The sequence below is a fragment of the Mesoplodon densirostris genome, chromosome 5, assembly GCF_025265405.1.
Source record: "Mesoplodon densirostris isolate mMesDen1 chromosome 5, mMesDen1 primary haplotype, whole genome shotgun sequence".
NCBI lineage: Eukaryota > Metazoa > Chordata > Mammalia > Artiodactyla > Ziphiidae > Mesoplodon > Mesoplodon densirostris.
In genome coordinates, this window is record NC_082665.1 from 35,202,574 (window position 1) to 35,227,684 (window position 25,111).

General features: G+C 36.2%; 1 protein-coding gene and 1 pseudogene across 1 annotated transcript in view; both read right to left on the minus strand.

Moving 5' to 3' along the window:
* GBE1 (1,4-alpha-glucan branching enzyme 1) overlaps positions 1 to 25,111 on the minus strand; it is a 294,356-nt gene that overhangs the window by 95,398 nt on the left and 173,847 nt on the right. The gene's annotated exons all lie outside the window — the stretch shown is intronic.
* On the minus strand, positions 3,918 to 4,660 carry LOC132490971 (large ribosomal subunit protein uL18-like; annotated as a pseudogene).

Genomic DNA, 25,111 nt, shown 5'->3' on the forward strand with positions numbered 1-25,111 from the left:
GTTTAATCATATTATATCCACTGAGCCCTGGTTATCTACATTCATTATTACAATAAAACATTTTCTTCCCCTTAAGGCCTAAATTGTACTTAACTTATTAAATATTGAATTAAAATTACCTCTATTTATATTATCTGTAAGTCTAATCAGGTATTCTCTAGGAAATAAGTAGGAAAGGATGGCATATTATACTTTCATATGCTAAATGTTTCCAATTATACTTTTACTAAAAAAAAAAAAATACTCGAGAAATTTTCAAGTCTCTCTTTTCTCTAAATTTATATTCTTAACAAGCTTGGTTACCTGCTCAAGTAAGATGAGAAAAATGCAAACTTCGAGGGGAGTGTGTTTGTCCCTGTGTATGTGTGTGCATAGGGGTGGGGAGCGGAGTGGTAAGGGACCAGCAGTGAAAGCAAAAGTGAAAGCTTTTCAGTCTGATACAAAAAAAGAGATAAATCTAAAATAACTAATAACCCACTCTGATAATGATTAATTACCCTGAATGATTAAGAAATTAATAAGTTTTCATACTATTTATTTTTAAATCAGTTTATATTTCTTTGCTTTCTCATAAAGATTGTTACCAAAGGTGATTTTTCAAAGCATTAGAGCTTATCAAATATACTATTAAAATTTGGACAAAACTTAGAAAGATCTTTTTCAAAGTAGAGGGCACAAAAAAGCTGAGCATCTCGGGCCTCCCTGGTGGCGCAGTGGTTGGGAGTCCGCCTGCCGATGCAGGGGACGCGGGTTCGTGCCCCGATCCCGGAGGATCCCACGTGCCGCGGAGCGGCTGGGCCCGCGAGCCATGGCCGCGGGGCCTGTGTGTCCGGAGCCTGTGCTCCGCAACGGGAGAGGCCACAGCAGTGAGAGGCCCGCGTACAGCAAAAAAAAAAAAAAAGCTGAGCATCTCAAGGTCCAGAAAGCAGAAAGCCAAGCTAAATCATCCTTTATAATGAAACATAGGGGAGGTATTATATGAAACTTATTACATATCTCATCTGAACAAGGCATTGCTCTTCTACAGAACAAATCACTATAGGTTAGTTAATTACATATACATACATACAGGTACACAGATACACATCCATCTTTTCCAAACAAGGTTAAAAATTCAACCTTACCTATAGAATGAAAATAATTATTGCTCCAGATCAAAACTGACAGTGATTTAAACATATATAGATATACATTATTGGCAAATATTAAACTATAATTGTTAATCAGATTTTAAAAGCTTATTTTAATGGTAAAAGTTTGGAAACAACTATTTACATATTTCTCATTTTTCAATCTTTCTCTTCTGATTGATTTATTTCTAATAGATTAACTTGATATTTAAGTGAACTATTATAATATTTCTGTTGTAGAAAAATAGCTCATAAACTTGATAATTTTCCATCACTGTATTAAAATTTGTAATTAGATATATAATGTTTATTTACTTATATTTAACCAGCTTCATTTCAAAAGACTGACTTGAGGCAACTTAAAGATAAATACATCTAAACAGCGTCAAAAAATAAATGAGAAAAATACAAGTGAAGGAGTACAAAGATCTGTAGATAAACAAGTATAAAGCATCTGGGAATTAATTTTCTTTTCTAGTCCAAAATAATTATGATTTTATAGACTATATTGACTACAAGAGGATTTTCCTTGACTATCACCCCTAAATAATGAATATTTTAAGACAACATTCAAGAAAAATATTATTATAGCTTATATAAAGTTATAGATATTTAGAATACTAAGGAAGTTGCAATGCAACAATGTACTCTGAGACCAAAGATGGATAAGCACTCTGGGGAGGAGATGAGTTGGGGAATACCAGTTACATAGGGATAGAGATAAGGCAAGGGTAAAAGGAAGCACCTAGTTCTTCAGAAAATGGTATGTGCATGCCTGTGTGTGCTTGTGTGTGTATGTGTGTTCTGGGGGTGGGAAATTGAGGAAAACTGTATGCGAAGCTGCTATTAAGCTGCTATTAATCATATTTAAATTTCAACTATCACTCCTTCAGCAGTTTTCAAATTTGCACTTATTTGTTAAATAAGATATAGCTCTTTAATGTCTATTTGTACACGTTCCTACAAACAAAGGGAATTAGCATTTAGCAGCCTGGCTAGAATAGAATAGAATGGAGAATATAGGTATTATATAGAAAAGAAAAAGAAATTCAAATTCATTGAATGTCTACTGGCTTCTAGAACTCACATATTACACAGTCTCACTTAACAAGGCTGTAATATCAAGTGTGTTTCATGGTTGGAGAATCTGAGATTTTAAAAAGTTAAAATGTTCAGGGTCACCCAGCTAATAAGTACAGGTGGAACTCAACCTTTTGAGTCCAAAACCTCAACCCTTAAGTATAATTGGATAGTGCTACATTCAGCATGACCATGTATAAATTAATTTTTGTTTTTGGCAATTTCCTTGGTACAATAATTTTTTTTTTTTTTTTTTTTTTTTTGCAGTACACGGGCCTCTCACTGTTGTGGCCTCTCCCGTTGCAGAGCACAGGCTCTGGACGCGCAGGCTCAGCGGCCATGGTTCATGGGCCCAGCCGCTCCGTGGCATATGGGATCCTCCCAGGGCACGAAACCGCACCCCCTGCATCGGCAGGCGGACTCTCAACCACTGAGCCACCAGGGAAGCCCACAATAATTTTTTAAAACCACATACCCATAGCTCCAACATGTGGACATGTCAACTGTATGAACTTGAGCAAGGTACTTAACATCTCTAAGCCTCAGTTTTCTCAACTGTAAAATGGAAGATAATTTCAGCACATTCCTGAAAGAGGATTAAATAGGATAATGTGTATAATGTGGTTAGCAGTGTTTGATATATAGTAAGGATTGATTAAGGGGAGCACCTATTGGATAATAAACAAATTTTAAATGTATTTGTTTACATATAAATTAGAATAGACCAATGTGTTATAATACTTATAATTTTTTTCATATTGAAAATAAATCTTCTTAAAGATAAGCATGTTTTGGCTAATATCAAAACAAAATGAGCCTTTTTTTTTTTCTAGTTGATTCAGCAGTTGAGTTGTTACACATTCCTTAGAGGATTCCGACTTCCATGGCCACCACCTTGAGCCTTATTTTTTAATTCTGCATTTATTTTTTCTGGAGTAGTGTGGTGTTTACTTATTGGTGCATTCAACAAATATTTCTTGAGTACCTGCTTTGTGCCAGGCTCAATGCTAGGTGCTGGGGTTATAGTCATGAATAGAAAACATACAACACCCATTTTCATGGAGCTTAGAGACTAATGGGAGAGACAGACATTTTACCAGTAATAACAAAAATGCATTTAATTACAATAGTGATTAATAACACAAAGAATAGTATGGTAGTATGACACTATAATGAGAAAGGATCTGTTAACCTAGTGTGGAAAATATTCAAAAAAGTGATATTAAAGGTGGAGGTCTACAGGATAAATTGGACAATATATCACTCAAACTTATTGGAAATCACCATAAATTTAATTCAGAAAAGCTGTCAATCCATTTCTGACAGGCATAGCAAGAATACCTTTGTATTACATACTATCAGTTCTATAGTGTAATCTTTAACACGTGACCTCCTTTAAAAATCAATTCTAATACAGTCAACACAATCAGATTTTGTGGAAAGCTATTTATTAAATTAGCCATCAAATAAACAGATGAGAGCACGAAAAAATAAGATGAACATTTTTTATGTGATAATTTTGTGTGGTTGAACCTCTCATATAATACTCAGCTATTCACTTCTGAAATGTTTGAATCGCATTTCTCCAGGATTTTCCTATTTTATTTATTTATTTATTTATTTATTTGTTTGTTTATTTAGCTTGGTCAATAAGTTTATTATTGTCTTTATCTGAAAAACCTTCATAGAAAATTGTGGTTTGGTTTATCAGCTTCCAGAGGCTCACTCCTGAGCTCTGAGGAAGCTTGCCTTCTTCTGAGCTACTCCATCTTTCTTCTGGGCATTTGGCATTCTGAGATGGTTCTACTTCTTTTAACCTTCTTTCTTGGGCTTCTTCTCATAGACTGGATTCTCTCCTACAGCAGCATGAGCTTTCTTATAATCTCCTCCATCGCGTCTAGAGTCACACTGTTCTTTATGTATTGAGAGAATTATTTCCTGGAAGCATCTTCACCTTCTTCAATCAGGTAACACAGACAATCTGCAATGTTCTGACCCATGATGTGCTTCTAGTGTACTTCTGCAATGGATTCCTTGCTTTCTGAATCATAACCAGAGTCTTTTGTTACTGTGAGGGACAGACAAGCCTCCATCCACAGGTTTCAAGTAATAGTTCCGGCAAGCCCTGCATCCAAACAGCAGGTGAAGGCACCAGGTTGACCATCAGTGCTTTCTGCAGTGTATCCACGAGAGTTCATGAACATAAGCTGCACAAACTATCATATCTCCTTCTATATGGAATAAGCAATCTGACAAATGATATCTCTCTCGGTTATATGAACTATCATCCTATATTTGGGTTTCTTGTACTTATTTTTATCCTGGATTACCATGCACTTCTGAGCACAGTCATCAGCTTTAACCTCTTGTCTTCTTCCAAATTTCACTTGGTATCTCTTGAAGTAGGCCTTATTCTTGATAACTTTAATAAACCCCATCCTGCAGAACAGAGACCTGTGCCCACCGCTAGCCACAGACCTGCAGATCCAGCACCTCTGAGGGTGGCAGTGGGGTGGGAGTGGGGAAGAGGCCGCAGCCCAAACTCAGGCACAGTAATTAGCCAGAATTTTTCTCTTTAAAGAGAATAACTTTGGGATAATTTTCTTTCTAGCAAGATACATCTCTGGAAAATTCCCACTTCATGTTATAGCCTCTTTCCCAATTAAGGCTCACACTTTTCTTGAATCCTGCCCCAACTATTGCCCCCTTCAGCTGAGACTTTGCTCTTTCTATCAGTCTTAAGAAGCCATTCCTTTTTTCCCTTGCTCTCTGTGGCTCCTTAATCCCTAAACTAGCTCTGCATATGATCTCTTCTTCTCTTTCCCTTCCTTTTTCTTTTCTAACCTCTTTTTCTCTCTTCCTTTTCTCTCTCATCAGCCTCTCTTCCTTTTAAATTGTCATTCATAAAGCAAAAGTGAAAGCCTATCAAAAAACTAGCTATTGCTTGAAATCATTAAATAAATAAATATATTTACTAATTTTGAAAAAAATAAAGAAAGCAAGTGCCTTGGTTTGATGCAATTTATGAGAAAATTATGCCAGACTTCACTTAATGAACATCAAGGAAGCATTTGTAACACACACATACACACAAATAGCACTGAGTTAGGAGTCAGGAAAACTATTCCATTTGATTTTGCAAAAATCAGTATAAGCACATAACCTCTCTGAACCTCAGAGTGATAAGTTTTGACAAGAAGTTACTAGATTATTTGTTCTCCTTCTAACTTAGGATTTAATAAACCTTTTATTAAAGTGAAAGATTAATTCAAGATCAAAAATTTTCTGAGCTTCAGGATACAGAGTAAATAATTTGAATCATTCCACTATATGCTAACATAATCCCGACCTAAAGGTTTATTACATCAAATAATGTGTTTTAGGCAATAATAGAATTCTAGATGATAGGGAAAAATAAACACACATACTAAAAAACAACCATTCAGCCTCCCCCCCCCAAAAAAAACCCAAATATAAGAACTACTACCCATTCCTCTCCTGTCCAAACTCTACCTATTACTCAAGTCTCAGCATTAGCTTCACAGAATCTTCCTGACAATTCCTTAATTAGTGTAAAACAAAATAGGAGATAAACTGGTTCATGTAACCAGTCTTCCCAACACAACAATAAATGTCTATGTGGTAGGAATCATGTCCTATACCTTTTTCTAAATTAATTTTAAACAAATTGACCTGAACTGAATTAATAAGGTACATAGAAAGCTAAGAAACTCAAATAAAATCCAACATTAACTTTGAAGCAGTTAAAAAACCCCAAAAAAACCTAGTATACATTACTTAAGAAACTGTGTTTTCAGAGTCATTGAAATAGGAAATGGAAATTAAGAACAAAACTCTTGACTACACTGGCATAAATGTAACTTAAATGTACTTTTGTAGGTACTTCAGACACCTACAAAAGTGGCTATGTAATTAGTATGATGTAGGCATTTAGGAAGATATTTTTACGAAGAAAACTAAATAAGAAATTATTTATTTGGGATGCTCAAATAAGATTATCCTCTTCATTTTCCCCCACAGTTTACAATCTTTGTTTAGGGGCCTTTTACAACATGTTTACCACTATGAAAAGTAAAATCATTAAACTCTTCACTAATCATATTTCCTTATTAATGCATGAATTTGTTTATTTTAAGTTTTAACACACATGAGCATTCATCTGAACATATACCCTAATTAAAAAAAACAGATATATATATCCAGCCTCTAGTTAGAACAAATTCAGATTGGTCTGCATGTATAGCCTACATTGGAATAAAAATGCTTATGATTAAATATTGAAAATTTCCCCAAATGTTAAATAAATCTCTGGTGACAACAATAAAAGAAAGAAACCACAAAAACATCAGTACCCTTAAGGAATCATCAGCTTCTTTTTGTTTGCTCCAGTTATAAATTTTGCATTTGCACATTGCTGCCTAGATTTTCAAAGGGTTCTGCAATGATTAATTTAACAATCTACCCATATTGCTGTAATATAGCCAAGAACTTTTACATATGTATAATTTATAATATTCATATCAAGGACAGATTAGTGGGTAAAATAGAACCTCCAATAACCAGGACTGTTATTAATGCAGAAATGGGCAAGCATCACCAAAATAGGACTACTCAAAAAACAGACTTCTCAAACATAGGCAATTTTACCCCCAAGGATATAGAGAAATACACATAAACAGTGGTGCATCTTCATGAGAGTCAATTTAACCTGATTACTGTGAAGTAAACAAAATGAATTTCTAAAAATTCTAGTAATTATAAATATATATTGAATGCTTATTAAATGCTGGACCTTGTACAAAAAGCTTTGTGTGAATTATTCCATGGAATTCCCAAAATAACCCTCAGAAGTGTGCACTACGACAGGAATTGGTGAACTTTTTTTGTAAAGGGCCAAGTATAAACATTTTACGCTCTGTGGGCCATGCACAGTCTACGTCGCAATGATTCAGCTCTGCTGTTGTAGGTTGTAAGAGATCACAGACAATATGTAAAGCAGTAAGCATGACTGTAGTTCAGTAAAACTTTATTAACAAAAACAGCAGCCAGATTTGGCTCGCAGGCCATAGTTTGCTAACCCCTGAAATTAAAACTCACATTTTGGGCTTCCCTGGTGGAGCAGTGGTTGAGAGTCCGCCTGCTGATGCAGGGGACATGGGTTCGTGCCCCGGTCCGGGAGGATCCCACATGCCGCGGAGCGGCTGGGCCCGTGAGCCATGGTCGCTGAGCCTGTGCGTCCGGAGCCTGTGCTCCGCAACGGGAGAGGCCACACAGTGAGAGGCCCGCGTACCGCAAAAAAAAAAAAACCAAAAATAAAAACTCACATTTACCACTGTCCATATGTAACTTTCACGGGGCCACACAGCTGGCCAGTGATGAAGTCAGAATTTGAACTCAGGTTTCTTATTGCAGAATCAAAGTAGCTTGCTACTATGCACACCTGCCCCTTGACAGCAACTTAAAGACCTAACTGTAGTAAAATAAACACAATATATTCTGAAGTAAAAGGCAAACTGACAAATTTGTAAAAGATAAAACAATAGATCAGAAGAAACTTCACATCTGCAATGGATGCAGGTCCTGGGAAATAAAAGCTTAGACTCCTCAGAATATCAGATATCTGGTGAAAATTTTGAGGAGAATTTAGCCTATGCTTAAAAAATTAACTTTTTCTTTTTTCAAACACATGGGCCTAGAGATTTATTTGGGGGAGTTTTTTTTTTTTTTTTTTTAAAGAAGATGTTGGGGGTAGGAGTTTATTTATTTATTTATTTATTTTTGCTGTGTTGGGTCTTTGTTTCTGTGTGAGGGCTTTCTCTAGTTGTGGCAAGCGGGGGCCGCTCTTCATCGCAGTGCACGGGCCACTCTTCATCGCGGTGTGCGGGCCTCTCACTATCGCGGTCTCTCTTGTTGCGGAGCACAGGCTCCAGACGTGCAGGCTCAGTAGTTGTGGCTCACGGGCCTAGTTGCCCCACGGCATGTGGGATCCTCCCAGACCAGGGCTTAAACCCATGTCCCCTGCATTAGCAGGCAGATTCTCAACCACTGCATCACCAGGGAAGCCCCAAAATTAACTTTTTTAAAAGGTCCCAAAATTATCTTAAATTTCCATGGTTTCAGGATTATTTTTCATATATAAAGACATAGGATGAATTGTCAAAGTCACCCGCCCAGAGTTTTATATATATAGTTATCAATGCCCAGGCACTTTGCAAATGTATAGCGTGCCGTCAGGTTGAGATTAATGACCCACTTTCAGGTCAAAATCCTGCCCAGTCAGAGTGACCTGGCCCTATTAAATAAGTCCCAACTCACCTGGGATAAAATCCACTCTATAGTCCTGGTTACAAGGTCCGATACAATCAAGCACCAGTCTAATACTGTGACTTACTCCCTTCCACTAAGTGCCAGCTACAGTGGCCTTCTTTCTGTTCCTCAAGCACAATCAAGCTCAATTTAACCATATGGACTTCGCATCTCTGCCTGGAATTCTCTGCCCAAGTTGAACCCAAGCTCAAATGTCAAGCAGATTTTAATCAAATATGACCTCTGAGAGGCTTTCTCTGGACACCCAGGGATCATATATAAGAAACTATGTCTTAAGCAAGGAATGTTATAGTCATGTTCATCTATGATTAGTTTTATATTAGCCCCTCAAGTCCCTTGGAACTAAGTCTATTACTTTTTCCAAAATCAGTTTTTGTTGCTGAAAATCACTAATTTGGATACTTGCTGAATATCAGCAGGTCACTACTTATACAACCACCAATGGTTTTCTGGATCAGTGGTAAACTCTCCCATGCCAAACTATTTTTTTACAGTAAGAGGGAATCTGCAACCTAAACACTATGGTCTATTCCTCTATTATACAAAGATTATGGGATATACCACATTAAAAACAAACAAACAAACAAAAAACCCCCAAAACAAAACAACCTTTGCACAGTATGAAAGGAAAGTAAGGAGAGGCACTATCAGTTAAATCCACTGTGCTTCTTCTGCTGAAAATTGTTCTTGAGAGAGATTTTTATTTAAGAAATATAAATACTACATGTTACTCTTTGATTAAATAAGGCATTTAGGAAAAAGCTGCTTATTTGGGCTATACCATCTTCTCCCTTTCAGAAAATCCCTCCCAAACTACATTTTCAGTACCTTTTTCAACCTGCACTGAAGGCCACTGAATAGGTTTGAGACATTTGCTTTTTCATTGGCATGTAGAACTGTCATTGTGAACGGTTCCAACTACAATACTCAGTGACGCCCAAACAATGAGCAACACGCGATAACTGTCAGAGTCACAATGTATCTGCTAACTCCTGAGGATGATTCCCTCTCCCCTTTGGCTGCTGGCAGTTTGCGCTCTGGGGAGATAAAGAAAGAACAGAAAACTATCCTTTACTGAGAATAGATAATGGGTCAAATGCTTTATCCATATAGTCATGTTTAATTTTTTCTTTACACTTACACTAAGGGTTATCATTCTCTAATTACAGATGAGGAAACTGAAACAAGAGATTTTACATGATTCTTCCAATATCACCTGAACAGGTAAGTGAAGGATTGGGACACTGGTAAAGATCTGACTTTCCCCCCATCAAAACATGTCTCAAAGCCAAAAAAACTTTAAAGTCAGGTTTTATCCACAGACACAGCAACTGTACGGATGATTATAGCCCATATGTTTCCCTGCCTCCCAAATTTTCTAATTTTTGTTCCCTCCTCTTTTGTTTTGTTTTTGTTTTTTGCTTTCTCTTGTTATCATCCGTATTATTGGTATATTAGTGAAGTTTATAAAATTTGGGATGTATCACAGGAAGTTCATGGAGCTTGCAGCAATGTGCCACTTCCCTAGCCATCTTAACTTGCTTTTTTTCTAGAACCCTCTTGCTCACAGGTGGTTTGTTTTAATTTATCAATTACCACCACAATGTATTTCATTGTTGCTATTGTTGATTGCTAATGGTTAAACCAACTTTGGAAAGAATTATAATATTAGAATATTTTAAAGCAGATGTTAGGGCTTCCCTGGTGGCGCAGCGGTTGAGAGTCCGCCTGCCAATGCAGGGGACGTGGGTTCGTGCCCCAGTCCGGGATGATCCCACATGCCGCGGAGCAGCTGGGCCCGTGAGCCATGGCAACTAAGCCTGCGCGTATGGAGCCTGTGCTCCACATTGGGAGAGGCTACAACAGTGAGAGGCCCGCGTACCACAAAAAAAAAAAAAAAAAAAGCAGATGTTAGGGACTGTAAATATGTAAATTGCTCACAACAGAGCCACAAATAGCTCAAATTTGGCATTCTGACTTGTCACTAACATAAATATGTGATTCAGATTCATTCACAGCCAGTTATATGAGGAGTAAATGAAGAAAAAAAGAGAAAAAAAGGGTATACAAATTTAATAAAGATGTAAATGTGAGCAGAGAATGAAATATGCATGTAAACAAGTAGAAAGGTCCAGAAAAATAATGGCTATACACAAAAATGAGTATTGCTCTGAAGTATAAATTCTTCTTATCATAATTTGCTGATTTTTTCCAACTATTATGACACCCCATGTTATATGTCTGACCCACTGGCTCAAAATGGCCTTCTCTTCACTACAGCAAGAGTAGTACTAAGCCAGCAAGAGCAAGCCTGTTCATGATCCTTCCACAGCTCTCCACCACCACTCAAGGATACAATTCCTTTACCTTTGATATAGCAAGCTAATCAAAGAATAATTTCAAAGCTCCTTTGTTTCACAGATACTTGTTAGTCTTTGGCAATAGTTGATTTTATGAAAAGTGTGTCTCTTTTAAAGACGAAAGGGGAATATCTAGTTGAAGACAATTGCATTTTTGTGAATATTTGTCATGTTTACGGATAAAAGGCCTACACTTGTTTCTTGTAACTCATAAACACTTCATAAGGAAAGGCCTCTTTGAAGGTTTATGATCATATTACAGCAAGACAGAAAATATTATTTTGATTAATCAGGGTGGCCTATATATTTCTACTGTGGCTTTTAAGATACAAAAGTTTAAAAGTGGCCCAGTAACCTCTGAAGCGCTGTCATCACAATGGCTGGCTGAAGGAAAATACAATAGCTCTTCGAAGCTCCAAGGCTTGTTGATAACACCTGTGATTGCAAGTGGCTCTTCTTGAAAAGAAAAGTACCACCTTCCTCTTCAATTGTGACCACTGTGTTCCACAGTGGGTCCGAGGTGACTAGGGTGCTTTCAAGTTCAGTTTTAGACTTCTGAAGAACTGGATTGTGAGCAATGACAAGTTCCCAATTTAGCCTGTTAGAAACATAAAAATGGTCTGCTTTCCCTCCTTTAACATATATTTTCATTCACTAAGTATAGCAGGAGATTTAATCTAGTGACTTTCGGAATCCAATTTAAATTTAAACGATAGATTGTAAGATTTTTGACTAGACATATATTAAGGCTTAAAAAAATAGTAATCTTCACAATACACTCGAGGGAGAGTAAATGAGGTAAAACAAACAAAAAAAATATATCACTGAAAGAGTGAGTGATTTTTTTCCCCCATTACCTTATATACACATTATTTACAAGTCTAGAAGACAGAACAGAACCAAACCTTAGTACACTAGAAGTCTTTTGACACAATTGTACTTTTGAGGTATAAAATAAATAGAAAATAACAAAGATACAATGCATGTCTATACTGGGCAATGGCTAAGAAATTTCTGACTAAAATATAATATGATATAGTCAGAACCCATCGTTATATTACATTCAGAGTTCCAAATATAAGAGGGATATAGACAAATTCATGTTTGCTAATAAATAAGAATTCAAAACCACGTAATGCAATAGGAAAAATAATTGGGGAGAAAATGGAAATACACACTCTGGAAATAGAAAGAGCTCCAGGTTATAATACTCAAAGGCACACTATGTAGAAAAGTGATTGGATCTGTCTTCTGAGTGTCCGTGGGTTACAAATTGATAGACAGATGTTTAACTTAATGTAACAAAGAATTTTCTAATGGGGAAACCTGTCCAAATATGGAATGGGCTACCTCATGAGATGGGTTTCACACTACTGAAGATCTCTAAGGCCAAGCAGAATCAGGGATGTTGAAGCAAAGATTAAAGATTAAACTATGTTACTAAGGTCCCTTCAAACACTTGAGTCTATGAATTTTCTAGTAAGAGAATTGTCTACAATGAGAGAGAGCCCAGGTTGATAAAAAGAGCATCTCAGAGAAAAATAAATACCAACATACAAGTAACATTAGCTAATAGCAGAAATAAATGTAACTAACACATAGTTTATAAATGCTTCTTCGGTGACGAGTTAGGGAGTACAATCAAGGTGACAAGTTTGAATTGTCAAAACCAGGATGTACTGAAGAAATCTGAGAAAAATCTCAATAAAAGAACACTGATCTGCATTGGGCTTAGTAAAAAACAAACATTATTGCAAAGCTTAATAAAATGCATTCATCAGTACTAATCCAGCACTAATGGGAAGAAAGAAACACTAGTTGGTAAACCCAAGCTTTCCACTTATTACAGGGGTAGTAACACCAGTCAGGCAGGAATGGTCCATAAGACATTTACTTTACCAAGATTACATATTGTCTAAGACCATGTAATGTTTATAGTGTTAACTCTATGCTCATTTAAAAATACTTAAAATTACTTATTTGAATTCAAAAACTATTTGGAACAAAACAAAGGTGACTTCTTTACTGAACACAAGGATTCCAACTAACTTTTAAGGCATATACTCCATCTAACATTATTAGATCAGTTTTGTTGTTGTTGTTGTTAATATGAGTTTATCGTGAGCGCGGCCCCTATAGCTCAATCTAAACTGGAGGTGGGGGGGGGGGAATTCTGAACTCTAAAGTTGAGTATCAGCTCTGAGCCACAGTGATTTTAATTGGCATTGATGTTCTAAGACTGCATGAGCAGCAGATGTCCTGATTTGACTAAATCTAAACTTTAAAAAATCTATTTGAAAAGTTATTACCTATGTCAATATGCTTTTGAAAATGAAGCTTACTTTCAAATGCCCATGAGCGGTAATAGTTAAATGACTATTAACATTTGCAAATGATTTCTTAGAGCCACTTTGTTTCTGATATAAAGAGGATTTAAAAAAATTTTAATTAAAACTTTTAATTTTGAGATAAATGTAGATTACCACGCAGTTATATGAAATAATACAGGCAGATCCTGTGTAGACTTTACCTGTTTACTCAAATGGTAACATTTGAAAAGCTATGGAACAATATCCCAGCCAAGGTACTGGCACTGATACAGTCAAGACACACAATGACATCACAGGCGGCTCTCCTGATACCCTTTTATAATCACATACACTTTCCTCCTGCCTTCCCACCACTATCCTTAACCCCTGGTTACCACTAATTTTTCTGTTTCTTTATTTTGTCACTACAAGAATAATACATAAAAGTAGTTGAATCATATGTATGTTCTCTTTTGAGACAGGCTTTTTCCTGTCAGCATAATCCCCTGAAAATCAATCCGAGTTGTTTTGTGGATCAATATTGTTACTTTTTATTGCTAAGTAGTATTCCATGGTATGGGTGTACCATAAGGGAAGCCCTCCCTTAGCTATTCTTTGAGGATAGGTCTGCTGGCCACAAATTCTCTTCGTTTTCTTTCATTTGAGAATGTCTTAATTTACCTGTCATTCCTGAATGATATTTTTGCTGGTTTCTAGTTAATAACTTGCAATAAATATCTTTAAGCACATAGTATTTTCTTTTTCATATATAGTAGGCTTATAGCCTTAGAATAAAGTACCTTAAGTGAAATAACTCAATGATCATGCTATAGCATTTTTTAACATAAGTGCTGACAAACTGTTTTCTGAAAGGACTGCAGAAAATTATACACCAAGAAAAATAGTGCATAGAAGTGATCTCTACTCTTAGAGAGAGGATGGACTACTAAGACGCTTCCAACTTTATGATTCCAACTGATACCATTGACGAGGCTCATTTATCATGGTAATTTTTAGACATGACTGTATTAGTCAGGGTTCTCCAACGAAACAGAGCGAACAGGATGTATATATATATATATATGAGGTGACTTCTTATAGAGATCAGTTCAAACAGTTATAGAGGCAGACAAGTCCCACAGTCTAGCCTTCTGCCTGATGAAGGATCAAGAAAGCCAGAGATATAATTCAGTTCAAGGGTAGCCGATGATGTAACTCCCAGTAGGAGGGCTAAGGCCTAAGAACCAGGGTACCACTGGTATAAGCCTCAGAGTTGGAAGGGCCAAGAACCAGAAGCTCCAATGTTCAAAGACAGAAAAAGATGAACTTCCCAGCTCAAGAAGGGAGAGAGAGAGAGAAAATTCACCAGTCCTTCACCTTTTTGTTCCATCGGGGTCAACAAACTGGATGGTGCCTGGACACATTGGTGAGGGTGGTCTCTTTATTCAGTCACTGAATCAAATGTTAAATCTCTTCCAGAAACACATCCACAGACACACCCAGAAATAAATGTTTACCAGCTATTTGGCATCCCTTAGCCCAGTCAAGCTGACACAAAAAAGTAACCATCACAATAACAAGGAAGAATCAACTTTGAAGAGCAGTAAGAAGTTTCTTTTGCCTTTGACATTCTCAATCAACACTTGTTTATTCCCACACCAGTTCACCTGGGCATTTTTGCTTCACTTCTCTTCCCCAGCTCAGAAACTTCATTGATGATGCATATCCTACACTGAACTTTATTTTCTATAAAGAGCTTAGGGATGAGTTTAGGCCAAGCTACACTTTACAACTGTCATTGAGAAAGTAGAACTACTGACTTCTATAGTTAGATGAAAAGCTATGACTAGACCCAGAGATACTGGTGTTCTATTAATGATTTTTACCTTTAAATAAATGGACTCATCAGGCACTTTTGGGGGCTGAAAAACTTCTACACACCCAGAAACACCTTAACTAGTGTACTCTTGGAAATCTCTGAACTTGTATATGAGATATTTTTGAAAAGATTACCCTTTAAATTATGTCAAAATAATGAGAATATACAGAAAATAATTTTATTTATCATTTTGTCATAAATTGCAAGGAAAATATAATTTTCATCCATTTAGTTTTCAAAAGAGATCACAAGTAGCCAAATCATTAATAATCATAATTTACGCATTGGTCTCTGCCCTGTAAAAAGCAGAAATAGCCATATTATGCAGATGTTCAGCAGCATGGCTGAACTAGGCCTGTAAAATTGATTCTATAGAAAATATATCCTTCACATTATCCATAACTATATGAATTTGACTCAAGTTATTGTGCAAATATATCTATACATACATTCATATTTTAAAAGTCTATCATTTTTCCATATAAATTTACAAAGACCACAGTGGTTTTCTGGTCTTCTCCTATATTTGCCCATACTGAAATCAGAATAAAGAGAAACCTATATCTGACATACATTAAATGTATAAGTTATTATGCTAATTAAATAAAATTGACAGATTGCTTATTTCTGTACTTAAGTGCATATTTCTGTATTTTTATATTTATATAAATTATTTATAAATCAAAATAATCATAGCAGTTAATTATATGCCATGATAGATATATGATAGATAATGGGATGGCAGATTGGAACTTATAAGTTATTTAATACAACACATTTCATGGGGGGTGGGTAAGATAAGTATCTGATAAAATTGTGACTTTGTGAGGAATAGAGAAAAATTATAAAGCTAATAATTATATACATAATTGTTTGAAAATTATCCTCTAGGTTAGAGACATCCACATTTAAAAATTCTTTAGGGAGTTAATTAAAATAGAAAAAGTCATCACTTCTCAAAAATATGACCAAGAGATTTAATTTTGGCTTTGCATGCTTATTTTGACATTTTTAAATGCATTTTAATATGAGGAAACAAAACATCATTTTCTACTTAAAGTTTTTTTTTGCTTTTTTTCAGTAGGTCTCAGAGTAAAACCTTTTCATAGTAAGTAAAACAGCATAATATTAAAATGTCCTCACCATTAAGATATATGCAAATTTATAAAATGAAGCATCTCCATATTTAGGAAGAACTGGATTTTATGTCAGTTGGTATATTAGAAAATAGATCATGATTTCCTACTAAAAATACTGCTTTAACAAATTACTTAGGGCACAAATAAAATTAAAACTGAATGATATAAAACATATCAATTAAAAAGGCTTTACTATGTGGCAGCATGGGAAGTTAAAAATATTTTTGAAATAGAAATAATTTTTAACATCAAAAGCCAAAGGAAATGGCAGAACATTCTGCATGAAAATATCTCATGAAATGTACAGAATACTCTCTCAGGATAAACATTTTTGTTTTAGGTACAATTCTAATAGATAATAAGCATTAATTAGAGAGCAAACACATGCTGTTGAAGTAAAATCAAAAGGCAGGTCACTGAAATGACATGTTGTCTAGTAGGAAAGACTAACATGGGGGATTTTTTCAATGTAATATATATATATATATATACATACACACACATATATACACATACATACATTATTAGACCTATTTAAATGCAGTCTTTAAGTAAGAAGGGGAAGTCCAGCTTAAGTCTATTGGAATGAGACAGGCAAGAAGACATTTAAAGCAGCAGGGACAAGGATGGAGATGGTGGAGTTTTTATGAAGGTTTCCTACAAGAGGAGATAGGTATTTGGTCTTGAAATATAAGATAGTGTATAAAGCAAAGTAGAGGAGGGAAGGCATTCCAAAGGAGAAAGAATGGCATGGGTAAAGACACAGAGACTTGGTATGTGTGAGAAAGTCTACATTGCAGAATTTAGAGAAGTAGAAAGTGATCAGATACTTGAGCTCCTAGTTTGCCAAGAACTTGGAAGTTATCCTTAAGACCAATTACTTTGAAAATACGTTCTTGTTCCCATAGAGCTTCAGTGAAGATGCCTCAATGCTGAGTGGATAGCACACATGGGATGGCTAGAGGCAGCTGGGAAACCCCTACCCTGGTGCCTCAAGACAGAGAAAGGATTAACCCACTGTGACTATTGTCTATTGTTCTTAAAGTCTGTATGCTTTCTCCCAGAAATTGGCTAAGGGTATACAACGAAGGAGAAGTGCAGCCACATCCCTGTTTCAAGTACTTTTTAAAAATAATGCCACCTCTTTTAATATGTATGTTTCTTAAAATTTAGAATTGGATCCTTTTGTATATCAAAAAGTTGTAATTGAATATTCATGGACCCATAGTTTCATCCCTGGGGAAAACATACAAGGAGTTAGGCTTGTATGTTGTGACTGTTGTGACTACCCCATCCACCATCCCAAAAGCAAGTGTACATGCACACATTTTTACAACCATTTAGACATTCCCTGAGATAGCTGCAAACTGGATAGTACCCTTGTGCTGCCTATTGCCAACTGCAATTCTAACTAGCTAGTGCACAATGGCATTTTTTGTGCTCGAGACGTTTCAGGCAATCAGGGAACCCCACCTTCAATCAGTGGACTAGGAACAGTAAGGATAATAAGGATAATCTCTGAGAAATATTTGGGACCATATTTGAGATGGCATAACTGACTTGTGAAACCCTGTTTTATGGCCTTGGTTCTCATATTTCTATCTCACATGATCAAGAAAGTATCAATCTATGACATAGTCTATAAGGAGGAGGCAGCATTAAGTGTGAGTAACTCTACAGTAGACATTGGATCTCCATTGTCACCAGAGCCATTAGCATTCATCTGTTTAGAAAACAACTGTCATAGGCTATAGTTTACCACTGAATGATTTACACTTGTCAGTCACACACAAAATTTACATTTGAGAAAGTTTACTCCAGCAATACTATGAAGACTATATTTGGTGATGAGTTGAGTATATTTGAATCAATTGTCACGCAAGCTTACTTAGCTTATAATTAATTATACCTCCTGCTGTGACTTACTATTTAACAGATTTGACCTGGAAAACTGTGATTCTTTAAACTGACTATTTTTATTGTTGTCAACTTTCTGGAAATGTTAACTATATGAAAATTCAAGGAAAATGGAGGTAGAAAAATTGTCATTCAAGCATTTATTGATTGCCCTTCTCCAGCCTTTAAAACAGCTTCCAGTGGAATTTAAGGGAAGCCTCATAGTTCTAGAAAAATTTAGTCAAATCCAGCTTTCTGCTTGGTCCACAGGCAGGTGGGCCCAAAAAAATCACTCAGGAATCCCATCATATTTCCTTATCGATGAAACAACTCTCCCACTCTCTCAGATGACAATTCTACACCTCCTCTCATCTGGAATTTCCAACACCTCTCTCTTAACTTTTCACCTTCAGTTGACTGCCTTGACTTTAAAAATAAATGAAAAAATAGAAGCAATTACAGAACATCATCAACACCTAATCAAATCTACCACCCTCTCTGCTTAAAACTCATATATCTGTCTCCTTATTATATCAGATAAATTGTCCCTGAACTTTTCCAAGACCAACCCTCCATTTGTACCCCAAATCCCATCTTCTCTTCCCTTCTCAAAGATTTGTATCTACAGTTATCCATTCTCTACTGACTCAGCAATTTTCCCTTCCCTATTGGTTCAACCGTATCAGCTGAAACATCTCCTACTTTAAAAGAAACTTTCTGACTTACAACTCTCTATTTTAGCTACCAACCCACTTTTCTACTCCCCTTTAAAGAATATCCCCTCATAAAAGTTATCGTAACACATGCTGCCTTCACTTTCTCTCTTCGCATTCATTTTTAACCCATCAAAAAGAGAATTTCAGCCCAACCATTCCAACAAAACCCTTTTTAGTCCAAATAAATGACCCTCAGGCCAAATCAATGTCTAATTCTCAATCCTCATCTAACTTAAGCCCAACAGATGCAGCTGACATGGTTGAGCCCTCTCTCCGTCCTTCTATTTCACCTACAGATCCTTCTTCCTGACCTCTTCATGTGAGAGTAACTCAGAGATCAGCAGTCAGACCATTTCTCTCCTTATCCTCACTTTTCAAGTAATCTAATTCAATCTCATAGCTTGAAATACCTTCTATAAACAGATGACTTCTGATTTTAATTTGCCAGCCCTATCCTTTCCACTGAATTGCAGGTTCAGATATTTGACTGGCTACTCAAGATCTCCATTTATATGTCAAATGGACATTTCAAATTTAATTTGTCCAACAATGACCTTTTAATCCCCCCCCCCAATACTTCTCCCAGTTTCCTGCAGCTCTATAAGTGGCTATGCTATACCTCATGCTCAAAAGGTATAGAGGTGCCATTTTCAGAGGCCCATTTACCTACTGGACAAAAACCTAGAAATAATTGTTCTTACCCTCATATACAACTAATCACTCAGCAAGTTTTATCAGCTCTCCCTTCAAAATGTATTCCATTTTAATCTAATCAGTTCTTAAACCTCCTGATGGTACCACTCTTACCCAAAACACTACAATTTCTCACTGGACTGCTGCAGTGCAGATGACCCTTAATGCTGCCCACCAATTCCACACCTACCCACATCCCTCTTCCTCCTAGCTTATTATCATATAGTGAACTTATCTTCAGTATTGTCACACCATTCCCCTGATCCACACCCTTTAACAGCTTCTCATCAAACACAGAATAAATTGAATAAAATAGAAGAAAATCCAAACTCCGTACAGAAACCTACAAGGCTTTACATGATCTGACAACTGCCAAACTCTGGTTTTTCCTAAAATTATCCCACACTTACCATTCTGCATCTTCTTGCCTTCTCTTGAAAACACTAAGCCCGTTCCACCCACAGAGACTTCACAACTGCTTTCTCCTCACTGTTTGCTCACCCCCCAGGATTTTATGTTGCACCTTACTTCATTCAAATCTGTTTAAATATTACCTCTTCAGAAATGGTTATCTTGATCACACTGAAAAACAGCTGCAGTCAGCATAACACTGAACAATTTTAGGTGACTTTATTTTTCTTCATGGTACTTGCTACTATCTGGAACTTTATTTTGTATTGTCTGCCTTTCCCATAAACAAGGCTCAGAGAACTGGGGTCTTACCTGTTTTTTTACTGCTTCATTTCCAGGATTCAGGAATATTCAGTACATAATAAGTGCTCAATGAAATTTTGTTTAGTTAATTAATTTAATTAATTAGCTAATTCAGCACCTGTGTGTGCCAGACTTATTTTTAATACATGATTCTAAGCAGCAGATTACTTTATCATTAACATGTGTCCATAAAGCCCCCTGTCCCTATCATTCATTTTAAAAAGCAGACACTCAGAAGTTCACTATATATACATATGCAGTATATATATACACATATACATAGTACATGTATATATTTCCTAAAGACATTTTACAGACATTTCTAATACAGAAAAAGTACTTCATTTCTATTTTTAAAGCAAAACTTCCTTTGCTTTAAAACTAATTTACCTGCACAGCATAGAAATCTATATTCTTTCCCCATTTTCTATCAATTTTAGTTCTGTTGAGATTATAAACTATAGCTAACAGCAAGAAACCAAAACATTAAATAATCTATGATTAATCTGTATAAAACTTTGAACTTTAGATGTGTCTGTACACATACGTATATAAACATATATAGAAATGATAAGAAAATTCAAATCTAGCACATATTGATATAAACTAGTTAATATCTACACAGTAATATAATTTATAAACACGCATAACACAAGAATCAGAATTCTACTTTCTGCAGCATGTTAATAAATCCTGCAGAAAGAGTGGATAAAAGGACCAAGCCTCCCTCTGGCTTGTTCCCAGCTTCTCTGAATTGCCTGGGTTTATGCTCAAATGGCCTCAAAGGTTTACATTTCTTAAGACAATTTTTAGCTGCAGCCAGTTTTTTCTACATGCTGAAATAATCAGTAGAGCAGGGACATAAGCCATAATGAAGACAAAGAGGAGAGAAAACCAAAGCTGTGCCCTCACCTGATACAGACCCAAATCCTCCCCAACCTCAGAACCTTGGTCTCCCTTGTATTAAAAAAAAGTGGGTGGAGGGAGGAGAAGGGAAGAGGAGAGGAGGGGAGGGGAGGAAGAAAGATCACAAAGAAAAAACAAAATGCTTCATTTCTGCCTTGATGGGAGAAATTCTTAGGTCTTCATCAATTCACAGATGACTATCTAATCTAGACACCGAGGATAGCATCTCCTCAGAGTATTTGGTTGTGAGTGAAGTTCTTACTTTTGCGTTGCCTATATTTTAATATTTTACACCTTGTCTGCTTGTGGCAAGTGGAGTCTATATATTAAGACTTTTAAAAAGAACATAGAGACAATTTTCCCTTAGCTCTTTGCAGGATTGATAAGCATGAATAAAAAAATAAAATCCATGATTTTTTTATTGTTGGGTATCTCCTTTTAAATATCACAAAATGTAAACTGCCAAATGTACAGCTGAGATCTATGAGACAGACAGACAGAGAAAGAGACAGAGAGAGAGACAGGGAAAGAGAAGAGAGAGAGACAGAGAGAGGACAAAGAGAAGAACCAGGAGAATAACAAAGGCAGCCAGATGAATCTTTGATGGAATGATGGGGTAAGACTGATGATAGTATTTTGTTTAAGTTAGTGTAAATCCTGAAGCAGGTTGTGCTATTACTTACTGCTTGAGAAAATGGTAAAAAAAAAAAAAAAAAGCTTCATTTCTCTAAAATGCAAACTACAAGTAAATGGTACTATATGTTGATGGGGGTTTGAGAGTGATAAAGAAGAGATGAGGGGCCTCCCTGGTGGCGCAGTGGTTGAGAGTCCGCCTGCCGATGCAGGGGATATGGGTTCGTGCCCCGGTCTGGGAGGATCCCATATGCCGCGGAGCGGCTGGGCCCGTGAGCCATGGCCGCTGGGCCTGCGCATCCGGAGCCTGTGCTCCGCAACGGGAGAGGCCACAACAGTGAGAGGCCCGCATACCGCAAAAAAAAAAAAAAAAAAAAAAAAAAAAAAAAAGAAGAGATGAAAATGAAAGATTTCAATAAAATAAAGAATTAAAATGGTGACAAGCACTACGCTGTAAGGAACAGCCCATAGCTTGGATGCCAAAGCAAACCCACCCTAGTTCCATCCACTAACTACTACAAGTTAATGTCACTGTACCTTTAGTATTTAAGGTATTTAAGGGTTTAGTGAAAATTTTTAGCTTCTTACAAGGACACAAATTTCAAATAGGATATTCTTTACAAAAATGTAAAACCACCATTAACAGTGCTTATAATATGGAATTTACATACGCACACTCAACAAAATATCTCCTAAAGATGAGATCAAAAGAAAAATAGGTTAAGGTATCACTATTTTAAAATACAAAATACAAATATAATTGCAAATCTTAACTACAGATTATGATAAATAAGTGAAGAATGAAGAGAGGAAGCCATGAGCAAGCATTCCAGGGGATTGATTTTAGACTGTTGAAGTTAAGAAGGGACTTTTACAATGTGGACTGGAAAATAAATAGGAGCTGGCCATACAAAGGCAATACTCCAGCAGAGGGAAAAGCGTGCACAGAGGCTCCAAAGCAAAAAAAGGACCAGAGTGGTTAGAGATTAATGAATGAGAGGAAGAGAAAGTTAGGATGAGACCAGAGGCAGGTCCTTCAAAACCTCGATGTTAGGATTTCTTAAAAAATCTCTTCTAAGTGCACTGAAGTGCCTCAAGGTCAAAGACATTTGAGAAATGAAGTATTATTGTGCAGCACTTACTTGGAGATTCAAAATACACAATAGCTAATTAAAGATTCCAAGAATTTCAACTATAAAGAAATGTGTTGAACTTGATTTAATTCAGGGTTTTCCAAATTTATTTGAGCACTGAACACTCTTCATGTGACACACATGGATATCCTCCTGAACTTTCCTCCCTGTTGGATCATTTTCTATAGTAGTTACATGGAACAAACTGCTGTGACAGATCTGGATGCCATTGTTACTTCATGAATTAACTGAAATACCATTTGCTATATCTGGTAATAAAAGGACCTAAAATATTCAATAAGTAAGACTTTGTAGAGATAATGGGTTTCATTTTTTACTCAGTTGAACAAATATTTGACAGTCTACTCTCTGGTAGGCTCTAAAATACTGTGCTAAACAATAGGGTTACAAGATGTATAAGACCTATATTCTAAATTTGGGAGCCTTAGAAAACATAAATGTATTCATTCATTTCTTTATCCATTCAACAAATTTGTGTTTAAGTAAGTCAAGCACTGTTCTAGTCTTGAGGGATAAAGGCAGAAACAAGACAACATTGCCTTTGCTTTGCTGAAGCTTATATTTTTGCCTGGTGCAGAGGAGAAAAGTAAACTAAATAATAATGCAATCCAAAAACCGGTATAGTAAAATACATATTAACATGTAAGAGAGCAGACAGTGGAGGGAGATAATCAAATAAGAGCGTTTAACACAGGGCAGAGGTAGGAAAGAGGATCTGGATTTGAGAAATAATTTGGGAGTAATATAAAGAGTAACTGTAATGGTTAGATGGATGTATGTTCAGAGTTTGTATAATACATAAATTTGAGATCAACAAAGAAGTTGTGGAACAAAACATGGAAGTTATAAGAAATAATAACTAATTCTTATTATGTGCCAGGAACTGTTCTAAGAGCTTCACATATTTTTAATACTTCAAATCTCCCAACAGCTCCATGAGGTAAGCTCCGTTTTAATCATTGTTTTAGAGATGGATGTGAGTACTAGAATATTTTAAATTAGGTATGTGGCTTGCATTATATTTCTTTTGGACAGTGTTGTTCTATATACTTCTCAACAGGACTATTAGGTTCCTATTTTGCACACTTAATTTGTGCACACCTCACATATAATTTCCCATTTTTCCTTCTGACCCCACCAGCCAGCAGCCTGGCAGCGCAGCAGTCTCCTGTACCAGGTAGTCAGCAGGGACAGCAGTACTGAGTGACCCTCTCGCCACCTCTATGACCTGACAGTGTTCATCCCTTCATTTTATCTCTAAACTCCCCGAATTCTCTTCTTTTACAGGAGATCTTATTAGATACCTCACTTCTAGAAAGTGCTGGGAAAAGATAAAGAGATGGGCAATTTCTAATAGCCTTTCAGATATAACCACACAAGCTGGTCGATGAGCCCATGGCAGAAACAAGGAGGAAAAACCTCAAGTCAAGCAGAGCCCAGGCCAGATTATTATAAGGCAACGCTTAATGATAACACTTTGTCAGAAGGAAAATATCAGGAGGACATGCTAGTCCAGCCTGGGCTCCAAACAACAAACATAAAGGTGTGATCTCCTTACTCATAATCATTGTCACAACATCAACAGCCATGTAAAATAGAAAGAAGAGACAGGAGATGGTGAGAACTAAGTGGGCCCTTCCTGCCTGAGATAATCTAGGTACTGTTATAGCAAACAGCTTAGCCATTATACTGAAAAATTTGCCCCCTAACTCCATTATTGGCAAAGACTGAACAATTTGATTTAGAACCTACATCCTGAGACTAAAATTCTGTTTCCCTCTCACAACAAAGTACCATAAGATATTATCCTAAGAAATAGATCAGATAGCCCTGGATTTAAAAGGCAAAAGAATCAGGGTAGTTAATCCAATAACTGTTTAATAAAATGCCTTCCACACCTGAAAATTGAAAAAAATAATAACAAGTAGAGGGATGCTTTGCTTATTCTGCATTGGAGGGGAACAAAGTGCTCCACATAAATAAAATCTTCACAGTAACCCTCATTAAAAAATAGTTGACAGATAACTTTAACTTAATCGTTAAAATAGCATTTAAAAATTTAACATTTTTAACGAAAATACTTTGAAATACTTTATCCTGGTGCCTAAAAAGACATTTTTGAACATGACTTAAAGTTTTTTTAATGACTCACAT